Source organism: Martes martes (assembly GCF_963455335.1).
Source record: "Martes martes genome assembly, chromosome: 1".
NCBI classification, from domain to species: Eukaryota; Metazoa; Chordata; class Mammalia; order Carnivora; family Mustelidae; genus Martes; species Martes martes.
In genome coordinates, this window is record NC_137888.1 from 109,683,259 (window position 1) to 109,692,998 (window position 9,740).

Genomic DNA, 9,740 nt, shown 5'->3' on the forward strand with positions numbered 1-9,740 from the left:
CCAGGAAGACCCAATATTTAAAAGTAAGCCCATGTGTTGGGCTGACTTGGGCTTGCTGTCTTGTTCTCACAGATGGAGGTAGGCAGGAGGAACCTCAATGGATGGCAGCAATCAGTGGGTAATGGTGGCCATTTTCTCTAAGTGCTGAAAAGATGGCCACTTTGTGCCTCACTATGAAACTCAAATTCAAGTTTCTCTGTCCTAGAGCACTAAACAGTATAATCCTTTCTCAGCCTAAGGGAGGAATATTTTCAGAAAGCAGTCGTTATGTAGGGGATACAATGGCTGCCTGAGGGTCCGATTCAGCAGTGTGAATTCTACTGCCTAGTCAAAAGTCCTGATGTCTGCAGAAATTTGTTTGTCTGTCTGCAAGGACAGAGAGGAAAGTCAAGTTGCTATAAAACCTTCCCCTCCCTTCTGATTGGTAAGGGAAAAAAATGTCCACACACTGCCATCTGGTGGGACCTATTGGTCACTGCAACTTGAATGTGCCGGTTCACTCAACAAACCCTTCAAAGGGGCCAGGCACTCCCTGAGCTGGTTAACAAAGCAGAGATGCGCAAAACACCGTTGCTGCCCTTGGAGAGCTCCCTGTCTAATGGAAGAAACTGACACACCACCAAGTAATTATAACTAAAAAAATGCTATTTTAGAGAAAAGTTACTAAGTGTTACCAAAGCAGAGGACCTCTCTCTGGGGGCTCAGAAGACTCCTTTGGGCTCGGTCTGGAAGCCTGCCTTATAGTTAACATTACCAGCAGGAGCAGGAACACAGGAATGGCACAGGCAAGTATGAGCTGTAAATTGTTAGTCTGGTTGGTAAGTAAGGAACATGGGAAAGAAGCCGTAGACAGAAAGTGGAAGAAGGTTGAGGCTAGCACATGGGAGACGCTGAACGCCTGGCCAAGGCAACAAGTCTGTGAACAGAAAAAATGATGGGACCACATTTTGCTGCTAAAGTCATACAGAAAGTGTCTGTCATGCGTGCTTTCACTCATTGTGAACACTGTCATTATTTCAGATCTCCTACAGAAGCTCATTTTGTGAAGTCGACGAAGTCGTAGCTATTCTGATTAAAGCAGAAGTCTCCTTCCCAGCCCGCCACCCTCATGCACACGGGGGCTTTCAGATAACATCTGAGCCTCAGAAGGACCTGCTGTGACACCTATCTCTCTGGAGCATTCCTTCCTCACATGACCACCCTGCTCTAATTTTAGGGGTAACCATGTTCTGTCCTTCCTATGTACATGAGTGTTCATAAATTAGGTTCTAGATCTTTCCCTTTGCCTTCAATTAATCCATTAATTAATGACAAATCATATTATTTGTGTTTCTATGTTCTAAAGAGATTTTGGTTTTTTGGAGCAGTTTTGTTCACAGCAAAATTAAGAGGAAGGTGAGAGATCCTGAACACATTCCCCTCCCACATGTGCACAGCCTCCCTTGTGACCCGCACCCCCCACCAGAGGAGTGCGTTGGTCACAGTGGAGGAACCTTACGTGACATATTATTAGCACCTATGCTTCATAGTTCACATTAGGGCTGACTCTTGGTGTTGCACGTTCTTTGGGTTTCGGCACGTGTGTAATGGCAGATACCCATCATGATGGTATCATACTCTTTTAACTGCCCTAAAACTCTTCCGCGTCCCATCTCTTCATCCCTTCCCGGCACTCCCTGGCAACAACGGATCTTTTTACTCTCTCCATAATTTTGCCTTTTCTAAAAATGTCATACGTTGGAAACCCAATGGATGTGATCTTTTTAAATTAACATCTTTTTACCCCTGTTGGTAGAACTACTTGCAGCCCTGGAGGCTCCATTTTATGGTGACTCCATTATGGATACATTGACTTTCCTAAACACACGATATATATCCCCATGTCACCCAGTCTCAAGCAACTTTAGATCGCCAGAGGCCAAATATAGGTTGGTGGCTAGAGACCAGCCACCCCTGCAGGGTCCAGTGAGCATCACTTGCCTGCTGCCTACTGCATTAATTCATGTTCAACGTCTACAGCATACACACTATTCTCAGCCCACAGATCATCTATGATGGAGTTTGTAGAAGGAACGCTCTGACATTTATTAACGGCATACAATTTGTTGCTTTCATTCCAAGAAGAGCACTCTGGAAAAGCATTCAAAGCCTTCTTACAAGCGTCTGAATATTCAAGATGCACAGGTCTTTCTGTTCTGTGAAGACATGTAGCCTCTAGATGGAATTTGCCACAGGGAGAGAGATTTCAGTGCAAGAACAGGTCAAGAGGGGCTGGTCCCTGATGACTGAAGCTGTTTTGTTCCACCAACGTGGTTATCTTCCTGCCCTTTCAGATCCGCTCTTTCTGAAGCAAAACAGAAATTCCACCCACCCGACAGCATTTCTTCTAACTCCTTCTCGTGCCCCCTGTCTTCCCTCACGCCTTGCCCACTCTCTCTGCATGATGGGGTCAATTTGCTCTCACTTGCCCACACTAACTTCTCTGTTGCAAGCCTGTGTCCGGAACTGCCTCCTTCTTGCCATCTGGCAGCTGACATCTGTCAGATCTTTCCAAGGCGGGCCCCCACCTTTTCTTCGAGACCTTCAAAAAAAGATGTTAACGTTCACTCAGAGACTTCCCCAGTACTTGATTATGTACACAACATTTCCACACGCTTGAACAACTACTTTAGCATCGATTCTTGCCTACATTACTTAGGTTAATTGTTATTTTCCTGAGGGCACGCTGACCAGTGTCCTTTTATGTTCCCAGTGCCAAGTTCGATAAACATTAACTGAATGGATATCACACTTTAGAATGAATGGGTTGGGGCTGTTCTGTGTTTTATTAGACAAAATGGAAATGCAACTTAGCCTACTGCCTTGTAATAAAGAGCAGCAAGGCAGGGACATCTTTGCACGGTTTGTAGACACTGTGTGGCCATCTCCTGTTCACTTACCTCATTCAGTTGTAACTCTTGGTTTCTCTGCTTGTCTCCCTTCGTTAAGGCATGAACTCCTTAAAAGAAACCTTCCGTGTTTGGCCTGGAACCTGGCTTAGAGTACAGAATCAATAACTATTTTTTTTCAATGGATTTTCAATGTATTTACAAGGACCCATCAGGATACTGAAGATATTTGGGACCTCAGTAAAGTTTCCCTAATACCAGGTGGTCACATTTTTTTTTTTTTCTTGGAGTCATTCTGAATAAAAATCAACGGAGTGGTAGAGGGAATGCAGTGCTCCCCATGTATGTGTGGGGTTGTCCAGCGAGCTCCTTAGCTCCTCGAAGGCAGGGATGAGTGGGTATTAGTGGAGAGAGTTGGGGGTGGGTGTTATGACATCTGTAATGTAGCCCTGATGGTCCCAGGTCCTGCAAATGTGACCCTGGGCAAGACACTCTTCTCTGGGCCTCAGTTTTCCCACCTGTGAAATAAGAGAATTGACTCCCCAGGACCTCCCATCTCTGACAATGGCTTGGATTTCTTTAGTTTTTGTCTCTGTTACCAAAAAAGCCCCAATCTTTTGATTAAAACTGCTGAGTAATTTTCAATTAGTAAAAGTCCAGCTTTGGCTCCCATTCTCTTCTAAAGACATCTATGCAATGATCTGCACACATAATTAAAATGACAAGCATATCTCCAAAGTGAATCTCTTTGAACTACTTGTCCTTGGGGTTCCATAAGCACAGGCATTCAGGAAAGCAAGTGGGTTTTGCAGTTTCAGGGCACACTGTTGTTAGGGACTCCCTGGTAGAGAAAGAGTGGATCCGAGTTGAGAGGTAGAGCTGATGTGCCAGGAACAGTCTTCTGACTTCACATCTAAGCACTTTGGAGATGTATCCTGCAGAGGCAAATTTGACCCCGGATAGAGCTGAAACCATGACAGTGTAGAGGCTTGGGAATGGGATATTAGCTCATCCTTAATTTGCAGGGTGTTAAGCAATCTTGGGTGTGAGAAAGGGAAACCCAAGTTAAATCGAGTCATGGAGGGTTCACACATGTGGAAACAGGCGTCTCTGACTTAACCGTCGAACCTCGGTGCCTAGAATGGGAATGTGGTCTGGATCCAGCAGGGGCCCCTGGGTCTGCTCTAGGGACCACAGAAATCAGAGGACATGAGCCTCATTTTGTGCTTCACCTTCAGCACAACTCAGCGCCTCTGCCAGTTTCTGCTTCTCAGAATCTTTTCTCTTCCTGCTGCCAGGTTGCACCATTTACTTCATCTTGTAACATCTGGAGAGGCGTATTCCGGTTGCTGTGGTTCAGTGCCACAGCCCCTCTTTCAGGTCGTGCCACAGCCATGAACACAGCTGCTCCTAAGCTGGAGGAAAGCCCGGCACCCAGTGAAGTCCACGCCTGCGTGGTTTCCTCTACAGAGTGATGTGTGATAGAAGACAATCATGTTTGCTCCCTCGACTCATTTGTTTGGTGAAGGGAAAGCCTAAGAAGGAGTAGGATTGCTGCGCTCTCTCACAGTTGACCTTGAACAATGTGGGGGTTAAGGAGGCGGACCCCTGCACAGTTGAAAATCCATGTAAAATTTTGACACCCCAAATACTGAGCTGCTAATAGCCTACTGTTGACCAGAAGCCTTACTGATAACATGAGTGGACAATTGCCATATTTTGTTCATGTATTATATATATGTATTCTTACAACAAAGTAAGCTGGAGAGAAGAATTTGTTAAGACAGGTCTAAGGAAGAGAAAATACATTTACAAAATTACATTGTGTTTATGGAAAATAATCCACTTGTAGGTGGACCCGTGGCGTTCATGCCCATGTTTTTGAAGGGCCAACAGCTATTGTATGAAAGGGGTAACAGGTGTATATTAGATTGCTCTAGAAGAGAGCGATAAGACAAAGGATCCTTAATTGAGATCATGTGTCCATCATTTGCATGCTGGGAAGGGCAGGGAAAGTGAGGAAAGCTTCTTCTCGGGTGGAAGGAATGTACTATATCTTACCAATAACTCTCAGCGTGGGATCTGCTTCAGTTTGGATGCTGTGCAGGAAAACCCGAGGGATGGCCAGAACACCTTTTGCAAAGCTTGCGGAGTGGGCATTGTTACCCCGTTTCATTGTTTTGGAAACAGCCTCAGAGAAGGAACTTCACCCACCGACTCCCTGATTCCTCAAACCGTTGTTGAGAGTCTACTACGTGCTCCGTGCCAGGTGCTGAGGCCATGAGCAAAATAAGTAAAAACACATGCCTCCACACAGTGTGCACTTCTGGGGTGGGGAAGGCATGAGACAGAGTAACTGATCAGTAAAACACATAGTATCGCAGATGGGGGTTGATGCTCGAAAGAAAACTACATCAGGGAAAGAGAGTGGGAGGGTGGTTGTATTGTGGAGATGTCATTTTCAGGCAGGCAGACAAGGTCGGTCTTGCTAAGACAGTGATATTTGATCGAAGACCTGAAGGAGAGGAGGGAATGAGCCCTGTGAGCCTCTGGCGAAGGGTGTCCAGGCAGGGGGAACAGCATGGGCTACATGCTCTGAGGCGCCAGTGTACCTGGCACGTCCAAGGGCCTGTCTAGAGGCTGGTGTGTTAGGGTCAGAGCAGGAGCAAGAGCAGCCAGAGGAGGGAAGGGCGGAATTGCGGGGGCTGGATTGCAGGGGTTTTGGAGGCCGTAAGACATCTGAGCAGAGGATGGGCGGGATCGGACTTACATTTCTAATAAACCATTCCGACTCCTGTATCTTGAAGACTAGGTGTTAGGATAGCTCTATTTTTAATTTCTTATGGAGTCTCCACACTGTTTTCCAAAGTGGCTGCACCAACTTGCATTCCCGCCAACAGTGTAGGAGTGTTTCCCTTTCTCCACATCCTCTCCAACACACGTTGTTTCCTGTCTTGTTGATTTGGGCCATTCTAACTGGTGTATGGTGGTATCTCAGTGTGGTTTGGATTTGAATCTCCCTGATGGCTAATGATGATGGACATTTTTTCATGTGTCTCTTAGCCATTTGTATGTCTTCTTTGGAGAAGTGTATTTACCCCAAAGATACAGACGTAGTGAATAGAAGGGTGATCTGTACCCCAGTCTTCATAGCAGCAATGGCCACAGTCGCCAAACTGTGGAAAGAGCCAAGATTCCCTTCAACGGATGAATGGATAAAGAAGATATGGTCAACATATACAATGGAGTATTATGCCTCCATCAGAGAGGATGAATACCCAACTTTTGTATCAGCATAGATGGGACTAGAGGAGATCATGCTGAGTGAAGTAAGTCAAGCAGAGAGAGTCAATTATCATATGGTTTCACTTACTTGTAGAGCATAAGGAATAACCTGGAGGACATTGGGATATGGAGAGGAGAAGTGAGTTGGGGGAAATGGGAGTGGGATACAAACCATGAGAGACTGTGGACTCTGAGAAACAAACAGGGTTTTGGAAGGGAGGGGGGTGTGGGTTTGGTGAGCCTGGTGGTGGGTATTAAGGAGGACACGTATTGCATGAAGCTCTGGGTGTGGTGCATAAACAATGAATCTTGGAACACTGAAAAAAATAAAATAAAATTTAAAAAAGTAAGATTAGTGGGGCGCCTGGGTGGCTCAGTGGGTTAAAGCCTCTGCTTTCAGCTCGGGTCATGATCCCAGGGTCCTGGGATCGAGCCCCGCATCGGGCTCTGCTCAGCGGGAAGCCTGCTTCCCCCCCTCTCTCTCTGCCTGCCTCTCCACCTACTTGAGATCTCTGTCAAATAAATAAATAAAATCTTTTAAAAAAAAGTAAGATTAAAGAATCAAAACATAAAAAAATAAATAAAATTATCACATTAATGTTCATAATGCAAAAAAAAAAAATAGCAGGTGTTGGGGGAGGCGGTGTTGGTAGAGGGATGGCAGAAGCAGGAGAACTGGTCAGGAGGTTGCTTCAGTAACCCAAGTGAGGGATGATGGAGGCTGATGAGGGTAGTAGCTGGGAAAGGTCCCGGGAAAATAATCAGCATTTGGCTATGTAGTAGAGTGAAAAAGGCTCCAAACATGTCTCCATCCTAATATCTGGAACCTTCTAGCCAATGGGCCTTTTCAAACATGGTTAAATTAAAGATACTGAGTTGGGGAGATTATTCTGGGTTATTAATGTGATCCCAGTATGCTCACAGTGGTCCTTCTAAGAGGGATGCAGTGGCGTTAGAAGGTACGCAGTGATGAAGAAGCAGAGAGAAGAGAAGAGGCGATGTTGCTGGCTTTGGCATCACATAGGGTAAGGGGTCACGAGTCAAGGAACGTAGCTGGCTTCTAGATGCGGGAGAAGTCAAGGGAAACGTTCTCCCCTACAGCCTCCAGAAGAAATGTAGCCTGGCAGACTTCTGACCTCCAGAACTACAAGAAAAAAAAAGTGGCTTTTAATCTACTGCATTTGTGGCAATGGACCAAGAGTAGAAATAAGAAACAAATACAGGTGGGGTGGTGGGGTTAGAGCCAACAGTTTACTGATGGACTGGATGCCAAGAGTGTGGGAAAGAGAGGCAGGGATAACTCTAAGAATTTATGGTGGAACCGCTGGAAGGATGGGGTGTCCTATGGTGAGATGGGGATGATCTGCTAGGGTGACGCTGAGGGGCTGTATGGCCATGCCCTTTCTGCTCTGATGTGGCCGATAGGCCAAGCCAGGAGGATGCACACAGCCGGCTCAGCTGACTGGGGGTGGCTGCGGTGGTACCGCCCTTCCCCCGGATCACCCCGCAGAGTCCCCCCACTCTCTGCAGCGTCTCCATCAACCCCCCTCTCCCGCCTCTCTGATGGCAGAAGCAGCACAGAGCCGGATGAGATTAGACACATACATTTTATTTTAAGGCACAGCTGAGAAAACACTCAGGAAATAAAAGTTGTTTTGACGTAAACTGTATTATCTGGAGGCCTGTTGATGGTCTGCTGATGGGGTTCTCAGGCTGTGGGACAGATTCCTTACACCAAGCATTACTGAGACAGTCACTTACAACCACTGTGCTACTGTCCTCGCTACACTTGGCTAAGCTCAGCCAGTGATGCCTGTCATGTTAGTGTGGGAGAGGAGCTCTCGGTCAAGGAGATGGGCTACCCGACCCCAACTCTGGCTCTGCTACTCAGCTGCTGTGAACCTCAGTTTCTTCACCTGGGATCTGCAGGTGCTGGAGCCAATGATCCCTACAAGCCTCCTTGGACCTGGTTCTCTGGTTCTTCCCGACCTCAGTTGTGTGTCTTGGAGGGAGGCCTGAACAAGTGTTCATCCAGCCAAGGTGTCAGTACCCCCCACCCCATTCTGTCTTGGGTCCTGAGGAGTAGGTACTGACCTACTTATCTCATCTTCTCTTCCCTGCCATCCTGTTGGGGATTATTCTGACTCTAGAACTGTCCCTGCCCAGCCCACATTGGAGAGCTTACTTCTATCCCACCTGGTTCACGATTCACATGTCCGTGGGACTTAGCAGTGAGAACAGGCTCCGTTTGATAGAATCCAAGGCAGATGGCCATGCTTCCTTTCCAGACTGAACATCAAATGCCAGGGACTCAGTGAGGGGCACCTCCTTCTGGCTTGGAGCTCTGTGAGGCGGACACACAGGCCAGGTTCCGGCCACCTTCTGTTCCGGTTTGCCTACTGATGCTTTTGGCAAAAGATGAGGAAGAACAGGAAAAGCAGAGAAGGAAGAGAGTAGTCTGTTAAGGGAGCGTGGCAGGCATCCTTTACCCTTTGGGAGGAAGTTTCCATGAAAATAAAACACAAAGCAAAACATCAGCATACTACTGCCTCCCAGGAGGACGGGCAGATCTGCCACGGGAACATGCTCCCCATCGTCCTCCCTGTGCCAGCCTGCTGACTTGGAACACGCAGTTTCTGTGACAGGAGTCCTCGTAAGTTCTGCCACTTCTCTCCATTCTGGCTGTAGAGAACCCAGCCTATATAGCAATAAAGGCTGAGTGACGGTTGCCGTGTATTGTGCAATGTGTATTACATAGACTGATAAAGGTTGGAAAAATACCAGGGGTATTATCTATTTACTGTGCTACTTTATAAATGTTATGTCACACTTTTGGTTCTCGGGGGCCACACTTATAAAACAAAAACTCTAGCCAAACTATTTATCATCAAAAAAGATATTGAATATCAACACCGTAGTCATTCACTGTCAACACGGAAGGGTCCTTCAAACAATATTCTGTAGGAAGTAGTCACCATCATTATGGTTTTCAAAATGTTCTCCCACTCATTTGTATTAGTCACCTTCTAAAACAGCCCCAGGAGCTAGGTTTCATCATTATTCTCCTTGTTCAGCTGGGAGAACTGAGGCTCTGAGGGGCTGAGGGGATCTAGGGCCTTTTACCACCTTCAGATGGGAAGAACAGGCATCCCCTTTCCTGTTCCCTGGAGACATGGGGTTTCAAGGGCCTCACCCCATTTTGTTCACTTTGTCTCCATTTTGGTGGTTCTGCCTCTTTCCTCCACTTCACAGCTCTGTTGTCTTCCTTTTACACTCCCTCTTCTGAGGAATGAAACCAAATTACTCTCATTTTCACCATAGATGTTTGCCCACTTCTCTGAAGCTGCCTTTAAAAGCACATTTTCTATCCCAAGAACTTATCAAGGTATTTTTTTCTTTTTTTGTCCTAGACAAAGGCAATTTTCTCCTTAAAAAGAATGATTGTGAAAGCCGTTAAGATAATAAAGTTTATTGTCTCCAGGATTTTCTTCTGAGGCGCTGGTAGTTCTTTCTATAATGATAAAAATGCACTCCTCTCACACCACATTGACACCCTGCTGCCCTGGG

The 9,740-nt window shown here is 46.4% G+C and overlaps 1 long non-coding RNA gene across 1 annotated transcript in view; it reads left to right on the forward strand.

Annotated features, from left to right (window-relative positions):
• LOC308351752 overlaps window positions 1–4,701 on the forward strand; it is a 65,960-nt gene extending 61,259 nt beyond the window's left edge. Inside the window, exon 5 of the long non-coding RNA XR_013967602.1 lies at window positions 4,187–4,701. This is a non-coding gene — a long non-coding RNA (uncharacterized lncRNA). The remainder of the gene's footprint in view (window positions 1–4,186) is intronic.
• Window positions 4,702–9,740: the final 5,039 nt, after the last annotated feature.